Genomic DNA, 27,231 nt, shown 5'->3' on the forward strand with positions numbered 1-27,231 from the left:
TGTCATTTACAATAGCGTTATCTCGATGCTTGGCCTGCAGTTAAAAAGGCCCACGTTGAATAAACATGGGGATATTTATTATTTTTAGTGAAACCGACCTTGCAGTCACCTCGGTTTTATGGCTGTGCTGCTTATAAATTCCCAAAGGATTATTTGAAAAACCCTACTCATATCTGCCAGCCTTATCAGCAGGGCAGAAGTTCACATATTGTAACGGGAGGTCAGCCTTCGGTCATGGTCTTACAGAGGGGGCCAGGCACCTGTAAATCCTTCCTTCAGCAACCAAGGCGAAGTACAATATCAAACAGGCAGAGAGACTTTTTCCAGGAAACGCTGAACTTTCTCAGGAAGGGCAGAGGAGGGGGAAAGAAAGTGAAGGAAGGTCAGGCGGGGGTTAATTGAGAGTTGGACCTTGGCGTGGTGGCGGCTCCGGGGAGGACAGGCTCTAGTGGGATGCTTTATGGGACTATTCATCCAGATTCCTTTTCTTGTGAGAAAAGGAGTGTCTTGAGGAAGAGATGGGCGTAGGGGAGGCTTTGAATCTCTGCAGATGCCGAACAAAACACGGCAGGAGCGTGTTTGTGTGCGACACGGGGAGCTGTACACGTGGAGAACCCTGCTCTGCTCAAAGGACCCTTTGATTTCACTGTTTGGGGTGATGTCTCTAAACGGTGCCTAGAGTAAGAAGACCTTAAGCTGCCTGTGGTCTCTGAGTGCAGCAGAGATACTGGGAATGGCATGGAACTAAAAAGGCTTTTCACGTGGCAGGTTTTGTTTCAAGTTGGTATAAACCTGGGTGGCAATCCTGGTAACATCAGGCAGGTGAACACCATCCTTTTGCTGGGAAAATTAGAGGCCAGACTAGCCTGGATCATGGGTATGGTGGCTCTTCAGATGCCAGGAGCATCACATAAGAGGGTTAAAGCGGGGTGATGGCAGCAGAGCCAGGACATGTGAGCCTTTGGGCCTGTCCTGGTCTCCTTGCTCACCTGGCCAAAGTCTCTAGTTTTAGCCAATTTCAAACACGAAACCCCACTTAGTTTCTGTTGTGCTGTGTAAGGACGTTCATCTGCAGCGTGGTTAGGCTGTTGGTATCAAGTCTACTCCTTAGCAGAGGAGCTTGTTGCAAATGGTAATGTTATTATATAAAGAAGAAATAGGAATATTTCAGTGAAGGGTTTCTTGCCATTGACGTTTTTATCTTTCATGTTGTCTTTGACCGAAGTCTATGTAATGCTCGAGTTGCTTTGATCGATATCCAAACTAAATTAGGAAAGGTGAGGTTTGGGCCAGATGGTTTATCTGCTGGAGCATCTGAACAGCTGTTGGGTGCCTTGTATTTCAAGGCCAAAACATGGAATTGCTTTGCTTTACATAACATGAAATGAAAAGCAGTTTTTTGTTTCATGTTTCCCCTAAGCATGGCAGAAAGCAAAGAGTGAACGAGGAGCAGAAAGGAATTAAAAGAAAAAAAACCCAAAAAAAACCCCAAAAGCCAGAGTGGTTTGCACAGAGGGTGCTCCCAAGAAGTTGTCTCAAAGGCAGCTGATGGTGATTTAAGTCACTTAAGCTCCTGCTTCAGCCAGTGCCGTTGCCTGTTAGTACTTATTCAGGGTTTGCCTTAACTAGGTGGGTTTTTTTAGCTTTATGCTAATTGGTTACCAATTACTTTGAGGTTCTTAACATGTTCATGAAGACACTGGTATTGACACTCCCAGCTCTTTGATCCGAGCTACAAAGGGGTCATTTTAGGGTAAAGAACAAGTGTCCAAAAAAGAAAAAAGAGAGCAGATTCTGATGTGAAAACAGGCTTAAAACTGTAACTGCCTCCTGGCTGATGAAGTATTTCTGGAGAATCCCAGAGCTGGATAATTTAGATAAATAGCAGTTGACAGGTATTTACTATAAATTTGTTGTATCTCACCACTGACGTTTTTATCTGCTGCATTGCTTCTTACCCAAAGCCTCTGCGACCCTGCAGCTGCTTTGATGCACGACGCACATCGGGAAAGGTAAAACGAGACGTAGGACAAATGATAAACCCCCACCACTTCAGCAAAAGCAAGCAGTGCAGAGACGCCTTTAAGCCCCTCTGTTAAAGTGCAAGCACTGTGCACAGACTGTGTGCACTGGCTGCATTTTCGCTTGCCTGTTTGAGCGAGGAACGTAACGATTGATGTCCCTCAGCCGTTGCAGAGCCAGCGCGGCCTCGGGAGGAGAAACTTGGGTTTGGTTTTGCTTATCCCCCCAATGGCTACGTTTCGCCTGCAGAAGCTGCGTGGGGATTCAGCAGCTCAGGGGCTCAAGGTGAGCTGCTGGGCTTTGAGGATGGGAAACATCACTTTGTATCTCCAGGCCGAGCAGATTCCGTTGGAAGTGGGAGATGCCGCAGATCCGGTGGCGGATGGTTCATCCCCTCCCAGCCCTTCACTTACATCATTTCTTTTTGGTTCTTTTAAAAATTCCTCTTAGAAGTGTGCTAGCAATTGTGCTGCCTGCATTAATCCTCCCTTTTTCTGCCTTTAGGGGCTAATAAATTGGCAGGCTGGTTGCTCATCTGCTCGCCCGTGGTGGCTGTGACGCAGACAGTTGCTCCTGCCCCCTCCCCACCTCTCCTGGTTGAAGCTCCAGCACCCTCACCAAAATGTTTGTTCTTTGGTAAGGGGGCAAAACAATTGAAGCTCTTCTTTCAAGGGATGAGAAAGCCTCTTGCAGGAACCACAATTCAAATAATAAGAGCTACCCAACCCTCTCTTTCATATGACAACGTCTCTTTTTACTCTTTGTAACACCAGTTGTTTCTTTTATTTGATACTGAAACACAAACCCTACCATGGAAAGTCTGTGGTTTACTTCTGTTTTTGAGATCAGGGTTGTAAAGTTTTTGTCCTTGGGAACTTTAAAATGGGGTTTTTTTTTGGGGGGGGGTGGTGGGGAGCAGTGGGAAAAAAATTCCTTCTCAAAGTCTCTGGTAACTCCTTGTTCATCTCAGACACTTTGCAGATTGTCCCATCGTTGTGTCCTGGCATATCTCACTGTCTGCTGACTTGGCTGACCCACTGGTGCCTGGTGGAGTTAGATAGCTATAAACACAGCACTGAGATCATAGGGAAAGGCTGAGGGTGAGACACTTTGTGCACTGGATTGATAAGGACACAGGAAAAGCCATTAGAGTGAACTGGTGTCAGTGACCTGTGATAACCATTCTGTACTACGTGCTAATGGACCTTGGGTAGTGTGTCTGTCTGTAGTGGCAATAGATTTAACTTTTGTAATTGTCATATTGCTCTTTTAACCCCGTGACCTTATTACCCATGAGAAAACCACTTGGCTTCGATCAAAGAAGCAGCAAAGAAATCAGTGTTCATTCTAAGCTGGTTAGATATGATCACAGGCAGCCTTGATTCTTAAAATATTCAGCTTGGAAAACAGACAAGTTAAGGGGGAGGGAAAAAAAAAAGGGAGGTTTACTACAATAGCCCGGATGCAGACTTCTTGTCACCTGAGGTTAGCAACAGCAGCCGTGCTTTCCCAGGACCCTGCACGGCTCTGCACGGTCACTTACTCGCTGCAAATACACTGGCACTTCACATTTAGTGCTGATTTCGTCCTGATTCACTCAATCCTGGTCCACTCTCAGGGGCTAACGCTGTTAGTCCTGACCAGGGGAAATGCACTGTGTCTGTTCAGTATCATTCAGACTCATTCAGGATGGATGAGACCTCAGGAGGTCTCTGGTCCGAGATCTGGTCTCGGCTCTGAGATCAAACCGAGTTGCACAAGGATTTGTCTAGTCTGATCTTGAAAACCTCCCAGCACCAAGACTGCAAAACCTCTCAGGGCAACTTGGTCTGCCCCATGCCCTCTGTGTAGGTGGGTTTTATGTCCTCTGAAGCCATCACAAGCTCTGTTAACCTCCCACAGTGGGGCAAATGCTCCAGCCCCAACCATCTCGGTGGCTTCCAGGGAACTCGCTCCGGTTTATCGGTGTCTTTCCTGTATTCGAGAGGCCCCAAAACTGGATGCAGGGTATAGACAGTCTTCAGGAGTGCTACATAGAGGGGGATAATTGCTTCCCTCAATCTACTGGCTTTTTTCCTGTTAATACAGCCCAAGAGGCTGTTGGCTGCCTCTGCTGCCAGGGCAGGCGGCTGGCCCATGTTCAGCGTGCTGTCTGCCAAGGCTCTTGGTCCTTATCCACAGAGCTGCTCCCCAGGCAGTCAGTCCCCAGACTGTGTTGTTGCAAGGGGTTCTTCCTTCCCAGGTGCACGACTTGGCATTTCTCCTTGCTTGTTTTTGTTGGGTTCATGTCAGCCACCCTCTGGATGGTGGCTCTGCTCCTGAGTGTTTTGACTTCTCTCTCCCATTTGGTGTCACCTGCAAAGCATGTGAGAGCTTGCTCTGTTGCCTTCTCCAAGTCACTGGTAGAGTTGTTAAGCAGGACAGGTCCCAGAACAGACCCTATTGTGGTTCCTCACTTGTTACCAGCTCCCATGTAGAGTACAACTCATTAATGATGACCCTCTGAACCTGACCACACCATTGATTATTTACCCATACAGCTGATCTCCCTCCCAGACATCTGAATTCAGGTACAGGAGTATTGTGGAAAAGCCTTGCTGAAGTCAATGACACTGCTTCCCCATCATCCATAAATCCTGTCATGCTGTCATAGAAGGCCATCAGATTGTTGGCATCACTTCTGGATCAATCTGTGCTGGTTGTCCTGGGTCTCCTTCATTTTGCTTGGAAATGTGTCCCAGGAGGACTCAGCTCATGACTTCCCCAAGGACTGAAGCGTGGCTCAGTGTGCTCTTGTTCCTCAGAGATTCTTTTCAGCCTTTATTGCAACATGTAGCCTCTTCCACTTGTTGGAGGCATGTGTTTTTTTATTAACTGCTATGGTAGTTTGGTTCTAGGGAGCTCTCAGATCAGGACTGATTTGATTATGACATGTTCACCTCACAGAATCACACAGACTCTTAAGGGTTGGAAGGGAGCTGGGAAGCTCATCCAGTGCAACCCCCCTGCCAGAGCAGCAGCACCTAGAGCAGGGCACACAGGGACTCATCCAGCTGGGTTGGGATGTCTCCAGAGAAGGAGCCTCCACAGCCCATCTGGGCAGCCCCTGCCAGTGCTCCCTCACCTCAACAGGGAACAACTTTGTCCTTGTGTTGCTTTGGAAGCTCTTCTGTCCTGCACAGGCCAGCTGAAGGACACTGTGTTGTGTAAGTGTGGGAAGGCTCTTCCTCAGATTTGCTCTGTTTCCTGGCTTTGGGGCTTGGGAATGTTTGGAGAATGCCTCAGCTACCCCAGAGGACTCTGTGGTGCTGTTCAGAAGTGGTGATATCTCAAAAATAACAAGTGATAGAGACGGAAGTGCACTGATTTGCAAAGAATTTCTCTGAAGAGCGTTGAGTTTTCCTGAGGTAGAATTCTGTTTAACACAAAGAGAAATCTCTACCAAGCATTCCTGCTCTTTATATCCTCTGGTTATAAACTCATTATAAATTAGGTTGGAAAAGACTCATGGAGGGCTTTGGTCCAACCCTCCACTCAGGGCTAAACTTTTAAGTTGTGTCAGGGATCTCTGAGCCACATCCAGTCGGGTTTTGAGGATCTCCAAGGGTGGAGACTGCCCAGCCTCTCTGGGTCACTGTTCCAGGGTTTGGCCACCCTTACTATACTTCTTTTTCTCCTGTTAAATGATATTGAATTTATCTTTTTTTGCATTTTGTCTCTTGCCTCTGCCTTTGCTGTGCATTTCCAAGGGGAGTCTGGCTCCATCTGCCTTGTGATCCTGTATTAGATATGCTTCCTCACCCTTCTCCTCCCTCACCTTTCCTCAGGTGATGTGTGCTCCAGCTCCCTCCATCACCTTGGTGTGGCCACTGCTGCCTTTGCTTCAATGTGTAACACACCAGTATCTCTACAGCTGCCTAACACTTTAAAATCCTTTGTAATTGCAGCTGGATCACAAGTAACACCATTTCACTGGGATGGTGCTGATAGTCAACATTTAGGACTAAAACCAAATAAACTGTCACCCTGAGTGACGTGGGAAAGATATTGCCACATAACACCAGACACAATAAGTTCCACTCACATTTAAGCAAAAGCTATTTCACTGTGAGGGTGAGGGAGCCCTGGCCCAGGCTCCCCAGGGAGGGTGTGGAGGCTCCTTCTGGGAAGTTTCCAAACCCATCTGGATGAGTTCCTTTGTGACTTCATCTAGGTCAACGTGCTTTGGAAAGGGGGTTGGTCTGGGTGATCTCTAGAGGTCCCTTCCAACCCTTACCATTCTGTGTGATTCTGTGACCCAAGTTTGATCCTGGTGAACCAGTTGCAGGTTTTCTCAGCTGTCCCCAAAACTGGAGAGAGAGAGAGAGAGAGCAAAGTCCCAGGAACCTCTCGTAGAAGCAAAGAGTCTCACCTATGGGCTGCCCATAGCGGCATCACCTCCAGATCCCACGGGTGCAAATCGCCGAGGAGCGAAACTAATGTTACACATGGAAGCCAAGCTGTAAGAACGTACTCCCCCTGCTTTACCTTGTGCTTCTCAGTTACCCTGGGCTCCAAGCTGGACCTCAGCAGAGTGTATGTAAGATGTGGGCTGTCTGAGACTGCTGGAAAAAGAGACATTAGGTTGCTCCTTCTGCGTGAGGGAGAGCTGTGCGTGTTGGCGAAGCTGTGTTGTTCTGTGCATAAATTAACCCCCGGGGGAATTATCATGTGCTGACCAGAAACTTGGTGTTTTATTTTACTTTATCTTCTTTTTTTTTCTTTTTTTTTTTTTAAAAAAAGAGAGGAGAGTGTGTTTGTGGGGGAGGAAGGGGCTGTAAAATAATAAGCCACCACGTTTTATGCATCTCGGAAAATGGCACAGTGCACAGCTGCGGTTGCTGTTTTCCTGCTCTGCATGTTGTTTCTAATCTTAAAGGCCTCTATGCAGTGTATCTGGGAAATGATTGCCATCCTGTTTTCAATCAAACCCTTTTTATGAAGGGTCTTGAGTTGGCTGGACGTTAATTCTCAATCTGTTTACAAATATTTGCGCAGGAAAAGGGTGAGCGGTGCTCAGGACGGGCTTGTGACGCATGTGCCTCCCTCTTGCAGTCCTTTGTTCAGGGGAATGTGGAAACGAGGCTGTGGTTGTACAAGGAACAACCTCCAACAACAAAACAAGCTGCCTCCTCCATTCCTGGGAGCCCCTTGCTGTGGGGCAGCCGTGGCAGAGCACTGGGAAGATGAGAAGCACACAGACCTCTGCCCCGACACAAAGTTGCTCCAGCTCGGAGATCAACGGGCAGCTTGGGTTGTGTTTTATGAAGGGTGGTGGAAGAACTCTGCTTCAGGGGTTGATAATTGCTCTGTGCAAAGGCAGGGATATATGCAACACATTGAGAAGGTGAGAATTGGTCGCCCTCAGAGAGGTTTTCCGTGGCTCTGTGCTCCTCAGTCCCTCAGGATGAAAGGTTTGGCTTCTCAGAAAGGTGTCATAGAATCATTCTGGTTGGAAAAGACCTTTAATATCATCAAGTCCAACCCTTCCGTTCACAGTGCCACAGCACCGCTACCCCATGGCCCTCAGCACCTCAGCCCCATGGCTTTGGGATCCCTCCAGGGCTGGGCACTGCCCCAGCTCCCTGGGCAGCCTGGCACAGGGGTGACACCCCTCTCAGGGAAACAGTTCTGCCTCAGCTCCAATCTAAATCTCTCCTGGCCATTTCCTCTTGATTTATCATTCATTACTGGGGAGAAGACACTGAGCCCCACCTCACTACACCCTCCTGTCAGGTATTTGTGATCACATCTCCCCTCCTCTTCTCTAGGCTGGACATCCTCAACTCCCTCAGCTGCTCCCCATAAGACTTTTTCTGCAAAGTGTCTCATCTCTTTTATCATTTGAAGCTGGTACCTGTAGGTCTGGGTGAATTAGGGTCTTCTAGTTTCTCTGTTTTGCAGAGGCTTGATCATCTACTTGCAGACACTGAGCAGCACACAAGAGCTGTTACGAGATCAGGGATTTGTCTCTTGCCTTTAAATCTTCATTCCTGGCTTTGCTATCTCCAGCTTGTCTTGCCCCAGCCATGGTTGTTGTTTGGTGTTGAAACGCCCTGAAATCCTTCAGGATAAAACACTTATTAAGGAATAACACAGTTCAAAAGTCGTGCCTGGTCCTTCTTGTAAGTGTTTCAAGTATTAACCAAAGGACATGCATGGAACAGAGTCAGTATGGTAGTAATAGCTTGGGTATAAAATCATAGAATCATGCCACAGAACATGTTTTCTACAGCTGCTGCTGGGTAGGAAGCCTCATCAGATTTTTATGTGTAGACCCTGTAACTAAATGGGTGCACATGGACTCGTGTGGGTGTCCACATGTATGCAGATTATTCTCCCTCAGGGAAGCTCATGCTGTATCCATCTTCACAGCATCACAGACAGAGGTTGGAGGGGACCTCTGGAGATCACCTTGTCCAGCCCCCCGTGCCAGAAGCAGGGTCAGCTAGAGGGGAGTTGCTCAGGACCATGTCCAGTTGGGATGGCAACTCCACAGCTCCTCTGGGCAGATTGTTCTGATGATTTTGATCACCCTCACAGTAAAAAGGTCTTTTCTTATGTTCAGTGGAAATTCCTGTATGTCACTGGGCAGCTCTGAGCAGAGTCTGGCTCTGACTTCTTTACTTCTCCCACCGGGTGCTTGTACATGTTGAGAGAGTTCCTCTGAGCTATCTCATCTGCAGACTGAGCAGTCCCATGTTTCTCACTGAATGTCACATGCTCCCACCCATTAAGATCTGGCCCTTCACAGGACTTGCTCCAGTGTTGTCTGTCTCAGTTGGGCTGGTGAGCCCAGACCTGGACCCAGCCATATCTCACCAGCTCTGAGTAAAGGGGAAGGATCACCTTCCTGAGCCTGCTGGCAACGTTCTGCCAAACACAGCCCAGGAATCTGCTGGCCTCCTTTGCTTCAATGGCATAATGCTGGCTCATGGTCAACTTGGTGTCTTCCAGGACCCCCAGCTGGTCACCCCCGCTGTATACTGATGCCTGGGGCTATTTCTGCCCAGGGGCAGGACTTGGCATTTATTGACCATCATGAAGTTCCTGTTGGGCTGCTTCTCCAGCCTGCCCAGGTCCCTCTGAATGGCAACTCGCCCCTCTGGTCTGTCAGTCCCTCCTTTTAATTTTGCCATCTGTGTTTTGAGGGAGTAGAGGAATCAAAGGCAGATTTCACCCAGCAGAGCTCCATGAGTGATGGGTCTGTGTGTAACACAGTTATTAAACTTGGCTGTTTTTCTGCAAACCCATCACTATTACGTATGTGTTGGTTTAGGTGGGCAAATTTGAGAGCTGCTCAAACCAGAAGTCATGCTGGCCCGCTTCTGCCTGGGAGTAGCCTGCTCAGCATCCCACGTGCCTGTTTGAAGTCTGTTTCTATAGATCCTTGCCTTCAGAAGAGGCAAAAACCTAGTTGTCAAACACAGAAATGGGCACGACTTCTTTCCCAGGACCAGAGGGTGTAGTTAATACTGCACGAGCTGCTGCTCAGCAGCACGTGGAACAAGTCTGGTTGTTAGTTTGTCTTGCTTTTAATTCTCTGTGCTCCCTGACCATTCCTCCGTGTTCTATGGTGGAAGATCACCAACCCAAACATGCAAATGTAGTTTTCCATCGCAAACCTTTTCCAGCAGAGGCTCAGGGGTGAGCTGTGTTTCTCTGTGGGAACGTGCTGTGTGACACAGGTACTTTTCTGCTCCTTCCCAAGGACATGCTTGGATTCAGGAAGGAGAAGAGTGAAAAACTTTGAACTGATCTAGTGGTATAGTCCTGTGTCCTCATGAAAGTATCCCATTTAGAGGCTTTTCCCCCACCACGTCTCTGCAATTAATGCAAGCCCTGTCTGTTGGTGATTATGCAGGGGACATACAGCTTAAAACACTCAATATTAAGCAGACTGCTAAAAACTGAGTGAGAATTGCTGCAGGTTGCATGATTCTCGGTACATTTTACCTCCTATCCTTCCACCTTGCTCCTCGGCCTCCCTCCTGGCCTGTCCTTCATCTTCCTCAAGGACTCATTCTGCTCTTTTATTAATTGAGGTGGCTTTTTTTTCCCTTAATTGATGGGAGCCCTGTCAAGAGCTGATTAGCTGTTAGGGATGCATCCTTCCTTGCAAAGCCTGTGACTGATTTCCACTGTTTCCTTCCTTCCTCGAGGCCAGCGAGCGAGCTTTCTTCTACGAGCAGTTACCTCCCAGAAGTTTTATGCACGGTGGCCTCACATGGAAGGCTCCGTGGGCTTACCCTGAATATATATATATATATATCTATTTTTCTCCCTGGCAGCTCATTCATGATAAAGTTTTAATGCCTTTTAAATACATAATGAAAAGAACACGTGGTCAGAGACCATCTCTGCTCATTTTTAGGCCGGGAAGCATCGATTGGGTCGCGCTTTTCTTTGCAGAGAGATTGGATTGAAAACGAGTGGAGGAGAAAGCCCTTGTGCTTAACCTTTGCAGGTCGCCTGGAACGGAAGGAGATCACCAAAAAGGCAACCTGAAAATGTTTAGCTGCTGCTGTTTGTAATGAGGAAATATCTGTCTGCATCATTGCTTTGTGACTTTACAAAAGCATGACTTAAAAAGGAGAAGGGGGGGTTGGATGGAGAGGGAACTACACCGCCGTGTTCTCCAGAATGAGAAACACAGGCTACTTGTTCAGTCAATTCAGTTTAGGTCAAATGTAGTTATGAAAAACAGATGATTGCTGGTGATCAGGCTGTACTTTGACAAATATCCCATTGTTTGAGCATGCAGGGATTTCTTCAGAGCGTTCCCCGGTGCGGGGCTCGGCCGTTGCCTTCCTCCAGCACGGAGCCTGTCGGGTAGAGAGGGGTTGGGTGCTCCAGACCTGACGGCTTGGCTCTGTAGGAGGAAAGGTTGCACAGAAGGAAAGGCTCAGTGCAAAATGGGTGAAGTTTCCACTCTGGTTATCAATCTATGAGCTCTCTTGGGGTCAAATGTCATTTTGAAATGGTGGTTCCTGTGCACACGTTGAACCCTGCGCTGCAGGGGAAAGGTTTGTTTGGGGGATGCTGATATTGGAGAGAAGCTTCTTAATAGGAGTGTGTCTTAGCCCTGTGTTGCTTCGAGTTGCACCTACCTATTGTATCTGGGAGGTGAGAAAACAGTTATCCATGTTTCAGAGATGAGGTTAGTTGAAACCAAGATAATTGTGTGAGTCTGACCCGGGGAAAGGCTGAGCCCTGCTCTGATGTTTGCTGTGTCTTGTGCTCTTCTGCTTTGGAGCTGAGGGATGGTGCTTGGGTGGAATTGCTCTAAAGTGGCTGTCTTTAATCTCTAATGTCAAAACATCTGGTATTTTGGGTGTGTTTTCGAAATGTCTAAAGTTGAGAAGCAATGAGGACAGATATATGCTGTGTGACTCTGGTTTTATGGGCCATAGGAAGGCTGTGAAGTGCCAAAGGAATGTTCAGTCCACTTTGGGATCTTTGTTCTGAACACAATATCCCTTTTTCTAGGGGTATTTGTTGGCTTACGGGATGTGAGGGGCTAATTCTGGGTAACTTGGACAAGCTTTTCTTTCTGTGCTTCGTAGCATGTGACACCATCTATAAGCGTTCAGTCTTACCAAAAACCTCATTGCCCAAACCCAAGGAACTCTTCATCCCTGGCTCAAGGTGGTTTACGACCCAGTATGGACCAAGTTGTGTCCATGGGGATACTGGGGAGAAGATTGGGTTGCTCACTGTGTGAGCAGGTGGCTCAGGTGCTCAGGATGTATATGCAGATGGCTGGGAAGTCTAAAAGCAGAAAGGAGGTTGACATAGAAAAGCCTTTTTGTGGCAGAAGGTCTCTCAACATGTCTGTCCTTGGAGCAGTGACAGGAAATATCCCATTAGACACTGGGAAGACCGAGGCCTGGATTTGTGTAATGCAGTCCTGGTCATGGGCATAACTTTTAGAAACATACACTGTTACTTGATGTATTTTGTCATCTGAAAACAAAATCAAAGCTATTAAAAAGACGGAGAAATGGGTTTGTGTTTGAGTTCTTATCGGTGTCCCCGGTCTTTGGGATATGGGCGTACGTTGCATCTTCAGCTGCGCTGCTACCACTCAGAGATAAACCCGTGGCTATTAATCAGGGGAGAAGATTAGGCTTTGCAACAAATCTTAATTTGTGCATGTTGCTTTCTACTCTGTTGGAGGAGCATTAACTCTGAGGAGCTGTGAAGGCTCCAGCTGTCATCTCAGAAAAGTTTAATGTCCTTCTCGCCTTTTACAGCTCAGTGTGCTCCGCGCTTCACTTCATTTGTCAGGCACAGCAGCCCCAGGTTTGGAGCACTTCTTCTTTCTAGCTATTAAAGAGTAAGAAAAATTAGGATCAGGAAAAGCCCCCAAGGGAAATATTTTGAAGTACTTGAGTCTTTATATTCCTTCTGGATGAACGTATCTCTTTTTAGTATTAAGAACTGATTTGATAAACACAAAATACTCAGTTCTGGAAGGCTGGCGCTGTGTTCAGTGCTTATCCAGGCAAAGCAACTCTCTTTAACTAGGATGATCTGACATTAAATTGCGTGTTGGAGCGAGGCAGCAGTCTTTTGCTTGGTCTAGTTGAAGGAAAAGCTGTGGTGCTCACTCCTGGCTAAGCAGAACAACAAAGCAAATGGGACTTGGGTAGCAGAGACTGAAAACCTTGCACTTCAGCTCTTGTTAAATGAACCCAGCAGCTCTAAACCGATGACTGAGCAGTAGCAAACACACTGAATTTTTCTACAGCTATTAAATGGAAAAGAAAACACATTTCTGGTTAACATTTAAACCTATTAAAATGTGATTGAAGTGGAATTCGTATCTTGGGTTATTTGGAAGATTTACTGTGGCTACTTGTCTGTCACATTAGGAAAACTTGCTGCATGCTGAAAATCCCCATGTTTCACCAGATTCCCTGTGTCCAGCTTGTGCAGCTTTATACCTGCTTGCAGATGCTTCCCTGGAAGCTGAGATACCTTCATGCAGGGGCTCAGCCTGAGTGGTGAGTAACCTGCCTGAGCACAGGTCAGCACTTTTACCCGCCTGATATAAACAAGAGCATGACTGGGTAGGGCTATAGTTCGTGTAGTCAACTGGTAAGTGCATTTCAGGTGAAAGGGATGTTGGATCCAGGTGGGCTCTGATCAGCACTCCTGTCACGGTGTGCTCCTTGCACCCATAAGGTCGAGGAACATTTCCATCTGACCCACAAGCAGTGTTCTGGTGTGCCAAGGAGTTTGGCTGTTCCTTAGAAGCTGGTGTGCTAGTTCTTGCCCAACAAACTGCTTTGCCTCAGGAAGCTGAAGGATCACAAGATCTGTTGCTGTATCTGAAATCTCAGAGTTCTTATTTAAAACTGTGATCAAGCCTGGGAAGAAAGGCAGGTCTTCATCTCCCTGTCTTCTCCTTTTCTGCTCTCAAAATGAGCAATGAACATACAGAAAGAAATCCCTTTCTCCTGGAAGGTCATCCTTAACTTTTGCAGAGGCTAAATTCCTATCAGGGGAATAAACTTGATAGGATATTACTGTCCCTTCTCCTCTTGCAGAGCTCCCTAAAACCTGTGATGCTACAGGAAAAGGGAAATGGGTTGTGAAGGCAAGGTCCCAGCACGAGTGTGCTTGAAACCAGGCGTGCTGCCTGGGATTGTACTTTAAAGATTACTGGGAAGAAATCTTCCATCTGTTTTGGGCTGATAGTCGTTCTCTGTCTCTTTCAATGGACTTACTGCAGGGTTTGAGTGTGGAGCATCGCTTCTGCATCTGATCCTCCTCCTCTGGGAAGGAATGAGGTTTTGGGTGGGTGTAATTCCTTCCAGAGCTGCATTTTCCAGCCTGACAGACCCCTGCAAAAGGCTCTGCTGGCTGCAGAAATAAACTTTATTGGTGGGAGAGGGAGATCCGTTGCACAGATAGGGCCGAGTTGTTGATGCCTTTCTTTGTCCCACACTTCTTGAGAGGAGATGCTTTCTGCCTGCTCCATCCAGCCCCTCAAGGGCTTTGAAGATAAGAGTGGCTGAGCCTCGGTTCTCTGTGGTTAGCCACGGTGTGTGTGTGGGGGCTTTGGATGTGCTCACTGCTTGTGGTGCCACAGCAGCCCCCAGATTTGGGGCTTGGTTGCAGAGTTTCGGTGGGTTTTAGCTCCTCTGAGCTGTGCAGCATGAGTCCCTTCCTCTGGCTTTGTCACACGAGCTGGATTTTTCTGAGAGAGGATATGGAAGCGTGAGCACTGTTTTCATTACTATACAATGGTTTGAGTTGGAAGGGACCTTAAAGCTCATCTGGTTCCAACCCCTTGCCACGGGCAGGGACACCTTCCACCAGCCCAGGTTGCTCCCAGCCCCATCCAACCTGCCCTTGAGCACTGCCAGGGCTGGGGCAGCCACAGCCTCTCTGGGCAGCCTGTGCCAGGGCCTCAGCACCCTCACAGGGAACAACTTCTTAATATCTGATCTAAATGTATTCTCTTTCATGAAGCCATCACCCTTTGTCTGGTCACTACAGGCTCTTGTGAAAGGTCTCTGGATTTCTTGTGGCCCCTTTAGGGACTGGAGGCTGCTCTAAGGTCTCCCCAGAGCCTTCTCTTCTCCAGGCTGAACACTCCCAGCTCTCTCAGCCTGTCTCCACAGCAGAGGGGCTCCAGCCCTCAGATCATCTCTGTTACCTCCTCTGGTCTCACTCCAGCAGCTCCTTGTCCTTCTGATGCTGGTGCCCAGAGCTGGAGGCAGCACTGCAGGGGGGTCTCACCAGAGAGGAGCAGAGGGGGACAATCCCTTGCCTTGCCCCACTGCCCACGCTGCTGGTGATGCAGCCCAGGACATGGTTGGCTGTTTCCCTGGTTTTAAAAGTCTTACTTTCTGTTCTGATCTTTCATGTCTATTTTCAAACAAGCTTTGACACAAGGTGACATGGGCACTAGAAGTTAATATGGGCATGGGAAGCTGTTGGGGATATTTGTGGGAAAACACCCATCAAGGTGCTATTAAATAATAAGACCTGGGTTGTGGCACCCCTGTGCTGTGATTCGATGGAGGCTGAGAAACTGCACTGGAGAGGCTGGATGACGTTTGCCCTATCATTGTGTTTTTCAGTGACACCAGGTCTGGTGCTGGCTGGTGGTGGGAGGCAAGGCATTTATTATTTGAATGAGGTTAAAATCATTCTAGCTGCTTTGGAGAACAGAGGCTACTGCTTTGTTTTAAAGCAGGGGATGTCTGATTCCTCCTGGTTCTACCAGTGCAGGTGGATGTGAATGAGTGAAAGATCTTGTGCCACTTGTAAAGATATGTGTTTCCTGGGCTGAGCAACTGAAGATCACTTTGTTCACATCTCCATGCTTTATTTTTTTGCCCCCTGCACTGACAAAGATTATAAACACTTATTTATGTTCAATGAAAGCTTGTAGCTTTCTTGCACCCTTGATTCCAGCTTCTGATGTTGAGGTGGAACTTTTGAGCCCATGGTTAAGATCTTGAGAGCAGAGATAGCACCAAAAATGGCTTGTCTGTGATTTGGAGAGGAGAAGTAGAGATGGGAGCTATCCTTCACCAAGCTGAGGAGGCAATTCTGTGCTGGCAATTTTGACTGCTCTGGGAATTCTTTTCTTCCTTCTAAACTTTCAGTTCTTTGATTTTTCCATCATGTTTCCACTGGCAGGTTTTGGTCTCCTCATTGATCATTTCCTGCTGTAAGAAGATGGGAACTCTTGATCATGGCCAAACCAAAGGCTTGTTACTTCTGGTCCCCACCTTCCTGGAGTTGCTTTTCTGTTGATCCCTTGGAGAAGGGAAAAGTGTTGTTTTGTCTTTCCTTTACAGCACCAGCTCGCTGTGGGAGAGTGGCCATAGTGAGTACCAAGATCTAGTTCTCTTCTTAGCCTTCCAGTCCCTGAAAGGGCTGACAAGTAATCCAGAGACCTTTCACAAGAGCCTGTAGTGACCACACAAGGGGTGATGGCTTCATGAAAGAGGGTACATTTGGTTTAGATATTAGGAAGTTGTTCCCTGTGAGGGTGCTGAGGCCCTGGCACAGGCTGCCCAGAGAGGCTGTGGCTGCCCCAGCCCTGGAAGTGCTCAAGGGCAGGTTGGATGGGGCTTGGAGCAACCTGGGCTGGTGGAAGGTGTCTGCCCATGGCAGGGGATTGAGACAGAGGACCTTTAAGATCCCTTCAAACCCAAATCAATCAATGATTCTAGCTCTGTTTCTCAGTTTCTAGGTCATATTCCCCTCTATACCACATGAAAATGTCACATTTCTCCCCAAATCCTGCTTTCCTCTTATTGGGAAAAGAGGAGCATCTGTAAAAGGGGCTGATATGGGAAGAAGTTGGCTTGAGGTCCAGATGGAGCGAGGAGATGCTCATTTCCAGACTCCTCATCCACAGGATTCAGCTGAGTGCCTCTCATCCCCGCGAGCTGCCAGGCTGTTTCGGGATGGAAACTCCTCCTCTCTCTGGTGTGGCCTCACTGTTTGTCATCCTGGGTCAGAGGTTGGGAAAAGCAGTAGTCAATTAAAGCTTTATTAGATGTAGTTAGTAATAGTCTGAAAGGAGCTAGCCAAGCTAAGGCCTCTATTAAAGGCCCTTTGTTAAGGTATTTAATAAATTAACACTCTGCTGTGGCGGGGAGGGAGGGCTGGAGGCGATTACAAAAGCCAGGCTCGTTAATCAGCCTGTTTACCCTCTTCAAACGCAGTGCTGGTCCCTAATCTTCACCCACCAGATTTGGTGGGAGGTGTGTGGGCAGCTGCAGGAGGGGGGATGGACAAGGAGGACGGGAAGTGCCTCAGCAGGTCACCCCTGGGCCAGTGCCCCGAGGACCACGCCAAGACAAACACGACCTACCAGTGCCTAGTGCAGGTGGTGGCGATGCCAAAGCACTTCCCCACATCACATCTCATCCCCAGCCCCACTCCTCTTTGGATTTTATGCTGTTAATTTCCTTCCTAACCCCGCTGGATGTGCTGCCAGGCTCTAACATTAGAGGGCATCTCCTCCTCACTCTTCTTGATTTTGTGGGGGTTTACTTTCCCTCTATTTTTTTCCCCTTTCCCAGTGTGTTTTGTTTTAGTGCAGCTTAATCTATAGGGCTGTCTTTTAAAAAAAAAAAAAGCAAATAGAGCATTTGACCTGCTGTGCAAATTAGCCATATGGTGAAGTGTAATATCCCGCTGACCCTCATTACCGTGCAGTATGAAAAGCTCTCCCCTTTTCACATGCAAGCATATTAAAGTGGCCTTTTCAGCGTTTTCTTCCATATAAAACTGTCTTCACTCCTGTGGCCAAGCAGTTAAAAGGGAACTCCAGCTGCAGCCAGGAGGGTGAAATTAAAGGCTTTACCCTCGTCTAAATGGAAAATAGATATTGCTTCTCGTAGGCAGAGCCGGGGAACAATGCTGCGCCGCCGGCTCCGGCAGTGGCACGGGGGGTAATGGCCTTATTTTCTGGGAGGAAGGAGCCTGGCTTATTTGAGAGAGGAGGTGTTGGGCATCTACCTTGGAGAAAGGGGGAAATCTTACCTATTTTCCTCTAGGGTTAACTATTTCCTGGCCAAGCTGGTGGGAAGGAGTGAGAGGCTGTGCCAGGACCAGCTGCAGGACTCCAAGTTTTCCCTTGTGCCACTTTGCATCAGAGCTAAAGAGAAGCCACGTGTGTCTTTGCCCTGTAGAGAACTGTCTTTAAAACCAATTCTCTGGAGCAGCAATGCCCGTATATTTCTTGTTTGCCTGACCAGGGCTGGCCAGAGGGATCGGGAGAGCATTTCTCTCCCCTCCTCTCCATCTCTACTGAGGAAGGTTGGCCCGTGTAGCACCACCAGCATCTGCTAACCACGTCAGACTAGTTAGTGGAGGAGGAGGGAGGTATCTCTATCTGTTGGACCTGACTTCAGGCTTTGTTTCCTTCTTGCTTTTGCTGTGTAAATGTTTGTTCTTTCATACTTTCCTTTAAATTAACTTACCAAACCAACAATGGGAGAGAGGGAAGGGGGACTAGAGCTTCCATGGACCCTTCTGAGCTGCCTTCCTGCTTCTGTAGCTCTCGTTACTTCTCAGAGTTTCTTTCAGCTGACTAACTCATGGCCTTGACACTACTTGGCCTCTGAAGCGCTCCTTTTCTTTGGCACAGCCTTTGGTCACATTTCTTGGCCTTCATCCCATTGCTGGGTCTCAGTTTATTTTGTTTAAGTACTTGAGTACAAGTCCATTAATTCAGGCAACTTCTATCAGTGCACTGCTGTGGATACAAGTCCTGGAGCATCTTAAATGTGTAATTCACTTTGAAAATTGGGATCTAATGACTTAAAGATGAAATGGGTTATGGTCTTCCATCTGGGGTGCAGGTTGGAGTCAGGACTGCATGGAGAAGAGATCATGTGCTGTCTAGGCTGGGCTGAGCTGATGGGAAGGAGATGACTCCATGCATGCACCCATAGCCCTTTTGTTCTTAGGAAGAATTGTAGAATGGTGGGGGTTGGAAGGGACCTTTAGAACTCATCCAGTCCAACCCCCCTGCAGAAGCAGGCTCACCTAGATCAGGTCACACAGGAACGTGTCCAGGTGGGTCTTGAAGAGCTCCAAGGAAGGAGCCTCCACACCCTCCCTGGGCAGCCTGGGCCAGGGCTCCCTCACTCAAACAGTTTTTCCCGTGTTTCAATGGAACTTTTTGTGTTCCAGCTTTATCCCATCACCCCTCATCCTACAATAGAAAAAAGGAATGAGAAGAGATGCACAACATACTGAGATACTGCCCAGCAAAACAGCACAGAAAATGAGTCTAGCCAGGATGGTGGAGACATCCGTGGTCAGGGCAAGGTGAGGCTCTGACTGATCTCAGCTCGTGCAGGACACATGGAGGTGAGGGTGCAGAGCTCTGCAGAGCTCACAGGGAGAGGCTCATCTCAGCAGCAGTGCTTGCCCTGCCGCCACTCTCTCTTCTCCCCACGCAGTTTTCTGGTTGGCTTTATCTTTGTGTTTTTGGTATCTAGGTGGTGTTTACAGTCAACAAGTGGTTCCCCAGCACTGAGCAGGAGTCTCCTTTTTGATCCTGATTCAGCACAGTGCTTACATGCTCGGTGCTGAGCAGCTGTGTGTGTATCTGTGTGCCTCTGTGCTAGTGTTTAGGAATATTTACATTTTGAAAATTCAGCATCTGCTTGAGAGTAGGACTTAGAACCACAGAATCCCGGAGTGGTGGGGGTGGGAAGGGCCCTGCAGAGCTCCTCCAGCCCAAGCCCCTCCTAAAGCAGCTTCCCCTGGCTCAGGAGGCACAGGAATGTGTCCAGGTGGGTTTAGAAACCTCCTGAGAAGGAGCCTCCACACCCTCCCTGGGCAGCCTGGGCCAGGGCTCCCTCCCCTCAGCATCAAAGGACTTTCTCCTTGTGGTCCAATGGAACTGTTTGTGTTCCATCTTGTGTCCTTTACCTCTAATCATGTTGCTGGATACTACAGAAAATAGTATCACCCCATCCTCCTGACACCTATCCTTTAAGTATTTATCAGCACTGATGAGGTCCCCCCTTTAGTCTTCTCCAGGCTTGAACAGCCCCAGCTGACTTTGTGTTTCATTAGTGACTATGAGTGTGCTCTTGTCCTGAGAGATCTTCAGGGCACATTAAATTTACTTTCTAAGCTCATTTGCTTACTTCAAACTAGTGTAAAAGCTCCTGTTGGTTTCTTTCACTGCTGGACAATGATTCCTTCTTAAAACAAACTGTCCCTTTTAGGTAACTTTGGGGTAAAACTGGTTATTTACAGGATGCTCTGAGCTGTTGAGCCATCAGGGCAGGGGTTGTATGTGTGGCTCTGGTTTTGGGTAAGCCCCTGCAGCTGTGGGGTTACGAGAGGAGAGTAGAAGTGGGATCCAGGTTTGACTGAGTGTCTCTTCAGCATTGATACGATGCCAAGTGTTGTTTGGCACTTAGAGGCAAATTAAAATGAAACACTATCTATAGGGGCTGTTTCAGGCAGGTGAGGGGTGACACATCACAGCACTCTTGCTCAGTGACGTGGAGGAAAAGGAATATACTGTTTCTTGTTGAAATGAGGCTTAAGATTGGCTGAAATGTGGATATAACCCCCCTGAAATGGGACTTCTGGTTCCAGTTATGGCCCTTCCTCCTTGCAGAATGTGAGGCATGGGAAATGTCTGGTGATCAGGAGGTTTGGAGCCCAGGCTGGGGAATAAGCCCTATGTAAAATACCTAGAGGCTTCAAAATCTCCACATAAGCTGTTTCTAAAGCATGTTTTTTCACAGATTAGTGTCATCTGGGTGGGAAGGTGCTTCAGGAGGTCTCTAGTTCAACCTGGAGCTCAGAGCAAGTCTGCTGTGGGGTCAGACCAGGTTTCTCAGGACTTTCTGCATTCTGGTCTTAAAAGGTTCCAAGGATGGAGATTGTAAAACACCTTTGGAGAACTCTTTCTGCTGCCTGACTGTTCTGGTTGTGAAAAAGTTTTTCATTACACCACGTTGAAATGTCTCTGTTCCATTTCTACCCATTCTCTCTCCTCCTGCTGTGCACCACTGTAAAGCTGGCCTGGCTCCATCTTCTCAGTGACCTCGTGGTAGTTGTTCGGGTTAGATCCCCAGGTGTTTTTGGCTGGTTTTTGCTTCGAGGATGCACTGCTGGTTCTTGTTCAGCTTGCTGTCTACCAAAACTGACAGTCTTTATCCACAGAGGTGGTCTCAAAGCAATGGTCCCAGGTCTGTGGTATTGGAAGGAACTCAGGGGTTCCTCCTTTTTGTGTGTGGTATTTGGGATTTGTCCTTACTGAATTTCTTCATGTTCATGTTGGACCATTCCTCCAGCCTGCCAAGAGCTCTCCAGGTGATGACCCTGCCTTTGAGTGTTTGACTGTTCCTCCAGTTTGGGGTCATCTGCAAAGTGGATGAGACCACGTTCATTGCCTCATCCAGGTCATCAGTGACCACCTTAAGTGAGTCAGGTCCCACAACCCCTGGTGTCATTCTTCACATGAGCATGATCTGTTCACCCACAAGCCTCTGAACCCAACCATGCCACCAGGTGTGGATGGAGACCAGCCGGGTACCCTTCAAGTTGATCATTTGTCTACTTAGGTACAGCGTTTTGGACCTGGAAATGCTCCACAGTAAATTCCCCACGTGGAGGAGCCACTTCAAGTCAGGTTTTCCCAGACAGATGAATACTGATCAGCTTCTTGGGAAGCAGTTGTGCCAGCTCTGGAGACAGCCTGTATAAGAGTGGAGCTGTGCTTTTCTGGGATGCTGTGTAAGTCTCTTTTAAAAGTGAGAGCTCCCAAAACACGTGCATGTGAATTTTTGTGGACCAAAGACAATGGAAGATGAGGAACTGGTGTAAGCAAGAGATAAATTTCAGAGAAGCTCAGGTGATGCAGTACCTAGTGCTAATACATTAATAAATCCAAGTGGGTGGTGGGTTTAAGGTTCTCCCTGAGGAACTCAACCAAATTAATCACCCTTTGCTTAAACCAGAGCTGCAGCGATGCAAATGGCACGGTCTATGGATCAGGTGCTGGAAAAGCATTCCCCAGTGGGTTTCAAACTGGGATGTTAAAGTGAATTTGGGTTATTTCTGCTCGTTGTGTGTATTTTATAAACTGCTGTCCACATATATGCAATAAACTGAGCACAGCTTGGGTTTGTTAAAGGAGGAATCTACTCGGTGTATGTTATCCTAGCACATCAACTCAAATGCCATTGTAAGGATATGTTAAAGCAAGGGCTTAGGAGATCAGGTTGTTGTTAGGGAATGCACTAATGATGTTGCAAGTAGGAAGTGTTTGAGATAGCTCAGTCAATAACGTCCCCGTGGGAGCGATGGGTGATTGATAGCACGTGTTCCCCAGTTGTATAGGGCTAGTAAATTACCATTGCATCAAGTACACAGGGTGCATTTCTTGTAGGTAAACAGAAACTTAATAACCCAAAGTATTGTCATCTACATGTTCTGGATGTAAAAAGCCCCATTTTACTGGGCATTTAAATTACTTGCTGAGGACAGCAGCAGAATAAAATGTGCAGCATGTTTTTCCCCTGTGTAAGTCCCAGCTCGATGTGCTTCCAGCTCCCTGCTGCTCCTGAATCATGAAACTCTTTTTTTTTTCCTTGGGATTTTTCAGCTGTTGTTTTTGCATTCTTGTGATTATGTTCTGTTTTCCCTTATGTGGTGTTCATCTACGATCTTAATTATCTGCCTCTCATTGCCAGCCCTGTGAACTCTGAAGCTAATTGGAGAAGGAAAGTTCTGCCTGGTAATTTTAAAAATATGAGGCATTATTGAGGGTTTTTCCTGGACCAGTGATTACAACAAATGTGGAGTTTGGAAGTGTAGCTTTGGATTCTTCCTGCTCGCTTAAACAGATTGAGAATTGGGTGAAGCCTATTCTTATTAAAACTGAATAGATGAGTAGGAAAGGGACCTCCTTCTTCTCTCCCCACTGTGAGTACTTGATTTCCCTAAGTTAAGGAAGGGCTGAGCTCTGAAGAAACACAAAAGAAACAAGGATGTTGCCTCTGTAACAAGATTCACAGTGTCTGTCTTCTGCAGAAGGTTGGTGGTGGATTTGGAAGTCTCTGAGGCTGCTCCTTCAGTAGTCTTTCCCAAGTGGTCCTTGCTCTCAGGACAGCCATGTGCAAGTCTGCACCCAGTTGTGGGCTTTGTTGAAAAGGAAAGACGTTGCAGATGTAATTTGTCTTTGCAGAGTGAAAAAGCTGCTTTTAGGGGAAAGGAAAAGAATGGAGAAAGTTGGACTGTTTCCCACCGGGGTGACACGGGAGAGCAGGAGTAGAGCACGTGCACACACAGCTCTGCTCTGAGCTGACCTGCTCACATTCAGGTCAGCTTTGGGCTGTTGCTTTTATTGAAGCATTGGTTGATGAAGCTCTGGTTCAGCTTGGGTGCTGTGCTGAAACACTTGGCAGATCTTTTCTTCAGCTGGTTCCCTGCCCAAGGAGTTGCTTGGCATACCTTCCTGCACTTCTGGTGGCTGCCACAATCAGCTTCGTGATGCTCTCAAAAATCACTTCTCACCATACCATCTCTACAAAAGTTAGGTCTCCAAGTCTTGAAAACAGGAGGTAAGGACAGGATTGGTTATGTGTGAAAACCCACCAGGCATGGAGCTGTGAGAAGACGAAAGTACAACTACTACACGGTGTTTGGGATGAGCGCTCTTGTCAAACACGGGGTCTTGAGGTCTCTTCTGGATGCTTTGATTTGGCATGGTTTATTCCTGTTTATTTGTTTTATTGTTGTTTTGTTGCTTCTTTGGCTTTTTCTTTTTACCCAGAGGAAAACAATATTAAAAAATAAAGCACAGAGGAGTTATGTTATCTGGAGACAAGTCAAATAGTCTTAAATAGGTCAAATGTGGGAAAATGGGTGGTCTAAGCTAAAACGGCCACCAAGGGCAGGAAAGACTTCCCATTTTTAGGAGGATATAATATGTGAGCGATGTAAAGATCTAGGGAGATCTTTTCAGGACAGGCTGGGGGTCAAACTGCTGGAGAGCAGCTCTGCAGAGAGAGACCTGGGAGTCCTGATTGATAATAAACTAAACATGAGCCAACACAACGTGGACTCGTGGGCAAGAAGCCAATGGCAGCCTGGGGGCATTGAGGAGAGTGTGGGCAGCAGGGCCAGGGAGGTTCTTCTCCCCCTCTGCTCTGCCAGAGCTGCTGAGGCCTCGTCTGGAGTCCTATGCCCAGTTCTGGGCTCTTCAGCTCAAGAGGGACAAAGCAAGTGGTGGCTATCAGGAGGTTGGGGCATCCCTTTTTTCTACAGTATCTAGCAACAGGACAAGGGGTGATGGGATCAAGCTGGAACACAAAAAATTCCACTTAAATAGAAGAAAAAGCTATTTCACTGTGAGGGTAACAGAGCAGTGGAACAGGCTGCCCAGGGAGGGTGTGGAGGCTCCTTGGAGCTCTTCAAGACCCACCTGGACACGTTCCTGTGTGACCTGATCTAGGTGACCCTGCTTCTGCAGGGGGGTTGGATTAGATGAGCTCTAAAGGTCCCTTCCAACCCCACCATTCTGTGATTCTACGAGATGGTGGAGGATTGCACTTCAGGGAAAAAGATGAGATTGTGTGCAAGAAAAAGGTGAACAATGTCAAGAGAGATCTTTTTTTTCCTTGATGAGAAGATTTTTGTTGGAGTAGCCTCTCATGAGAGAGCCCCTAATCTTGTGAGCAATCAGAAGAGATGCAAGAAAGACAATACAGGGAACAGTGCATTGGGAGGGAGGTGTTTTTGGTCAAATTGGCAGATCTCTAGGCCGTAAATTTCAGGGAAACTGTAAAAATGTGAATATGGTCGACATTGTTTTGGGAACGGTTTCAAAGGTCTTTGCTGTTCCTTCTCTTCTGTTACAGTTAAAGCCATTTGTTGGGTTGGAACAAGGAGGATCTGGCATCCAAAACCTTCTAAGCACCCTGTGAGGCTGAAAGGGCTTCCCTCTAAGGTTGAGAGGCAGGTTTATAGTGAATCCTTCACGCGCTGTCTCCAGCCCAGCTCAGCTCACTCTTGCTTCTTGTGTCTGTGGGAAATGTTTTTCCCTCTGAAAGTGCATTCCAAAATAGCTTAATTTTCAGAGAATATTATGAAGTTGCTTCAGATGCTTCATCTTCCACGAAGCCATCAGTAAAATAGAGATAGAAACCTGTGGTTTGTCCCCAGTGACAAAGGAGCTGAACAGTGGGGTCGGGAGTTTTGGCTCTCAGCCCTGGAGACGAACACTTCCCATTGCCCTGTCCTCCATCACCTGGGGACCTCCACCAACTTGTGGGTGCTCTTGAGGAGCTGGTGGGGAAGTGGACACATCAAACAGAGAAGCTTTTTAATGAGGTGAACAGCTACAGGATAAGGTCAGTGTTGTCCCAGGGCAATGGGAGGATGGGCAGAGCTGTGCTGGAAGTGGGACCGCATGTGGGATGACTCTTTGGCCTTTCTTTCCTGAAGAAATGCATGGTGAGGGTGGGGTGAGCAGGAAGAATCTTTTCTCAGAGCTTAGGTGGAGGGATAAGGGAAAGTGATTTCAGCTGAGCTGAAGTTCTGTGGTGCAGCTTTAGCAGAAATCTTCAAAATCTGGTCTTAAAAAGGTTGATTTGGTTCAGACTGGCCTCCTGCTCCTGATGAGCTGCTTTCCAAGTTTCCAGTAAGTCCTTGAGGTCACCACAAAGGGGAAATGTCAGCTTCTGCATGTGACAGGGAATTAGTTACTCACTGACTTCCATATGACGTTGTATAAAGCTGAAGGTGGTGGCTGAGGCGAGTGACTGGCCGCTGCAGCAGCTGTGCTGGAGCTCAGGGCTGAACCTTGTTCTGTTCTTCTCTCCAATGGTGCCATGCATTAACCTATTAAAAAAAAAGGAGGAAAAAGATACCTTCAGCTTTGAATTTGCACCCCAAATGCATTGGTAGCAACAGGCTGTGATAGGTTAGTGAACAGCTTCGCTCAAAGGTCTCGATGATGCTACCAGAGATGGTCAGGATGGAGATGATCAGGGGATTTTGTGCTACTTGTGTAGGTTTTGAGAGAAAAGGCACAGCAGGATTTAATAAATGTCTTAAGTCTTGTTCCATCAGTGGTGGGATGGGAGTGGGACAGCCTGTTCTGCCTTGGTTCTCCTGTGGCATCCCCAAAATCGACAGGAGGTGGATAATATCAGCATCCTGAGAAGCACCAGGTCCTGAGCCTGAGACAGGAGCTTGAAGGTCTTCTGGAGGGGGATAGCATTTAGCTTGATAAAAGCTGTGAAAATTCTCCCTGTCCTGGATCCAACCTATAGCTCACTGATTTCTGGCTCATGACACTTCCCTTTCCAGGAGGAAACATCTTTCAAGAGCATTGAGAAGACATGTGACATGGAAGTGCTGGGTTCCCAGAAAGTTTCTGCTTCTGAAAAGCTTCCATGGAGGTTCAGGCTGATGCTTAACTTGATTTCTTAGATGTATACCTGGCTCAGATTTGTCCCTTGCCAGGGTATTTTTACCACTGATGGTTGGATGGATGTAGCTGTGATGGGTCAGGAGCTGCTCATCCTGTGCACCCCTGACATTCAGCTGGATAGAAAGTATAATTTAGAGCTAAAGTACACAGTATAGATCTACATAATCTCTGCAATGCTTGTACCTGCTTGCCAGAAGGGCTTTTTTGATGATTTTTAGATGAATTAGAGGGTCAGTAGTAGGTGGGAGAGCTGCTGGGCACATCAGCAAGGCTGAGTTTTTGCTTAAACCTCGAGCTCCAGCTTGTAGAAGTCAAGGAACGAGTCAGGCTACAGCTCCTCAAGGATTCATTGCAGACATTTCATAAGACCCCTTTAGTTGAGGGCATCCTTAGGCAACCTGGTTGTGTAATGCCACAGTAGCTGGGGAATCATTAAATTAGCATCAGGTTTTTCTCTCAGGTGGCTCATTTCTGTAGCAGAGGAGGTTGATGTCTTGCTCAGGTGAGATTTGTTGTTGCGTGTTGTTTGCTTTGTGAATTCCAAATGAGATTTTCTTGGGCTCAGAACAGTTCAAAGCAAGACCTTGTCCCTTCTCTGAAGTGTTTATAATCCAGTTTCAGACATAAAACAGCACGGGTGTGGAGGAGGGAGGAACAGGCAGGGATAAAGCACAGCCAGGTTTTACATAGCCTAAGGGACCGGAGCGGTAGGTGGATGTCTGAAGGCATCAGCAGGTCGATGGCATTTGATCCTCAGGGGTTTCGTGGCCTGGGTGGGGATGCTCAGATGCAAAACAAACCACCTACGGACAGAGGAGTGGGTCAGGTCCCCGCTATGGCTCCTGGTGTGGGTGGGTGATGCTGTGGAGGAGAGCTCAGCTCTTTGGCTTTCAGCGCTAACCAGGCTCAGGCCCACAGGAAAGCTGGGAGAAAACGAGCTCAAAACTCTGTTCTATTTTTATCCCAATGATAGAGACTGGACCCATAAACTGCTGCAACCCACACAAGCACCTTTTTTCTGAAAGCCCTTGATGTTTATGGCTTTGCATCACTCTACACACAGAGAACCGTAGAAACGTTACGATTGGAAAAGACCTTTAACATCATCAACTCCAGCCCCCTCACCTCACACTGTCAAGCCCAACACTAAACCACGTCCCTCAGCACCTAAATCAGCACCATGAGTCAGTGGAAGAAATTCTGACGTTGTTTGT

The 27,231-nt window shown here is 47.5% G+C and overlaps 1 protein-coding gene across 2 annotated transcripts in view; it reads left to right on the forward strand.

The window, feature by feature from the left end:
• The window catches only part of EXOC6B (exocyst complex component 6B), a 333,967-nt gene that overhangs the window by 173,112 nt on the left and 133,624 nt on the right, over window positions 1-27,231 (forward strand). The gene's annotated exons all lie outside the window — the stretch shown is intronic.

The sequence above is a fragment of the Colius striatus genome, chromosome 3 (assembly GCF_028858725.1).
Source record: "Colius striatus isolate bColStr4 chromosome 3, bColStr4.1.hap1, whole genome shotgun sequence".
Lineage (NCBI taxonomy): Eukaryota > Metazoa > Chordata > Aves > Coliiformes > Coliidae > Colius > Colius striatus.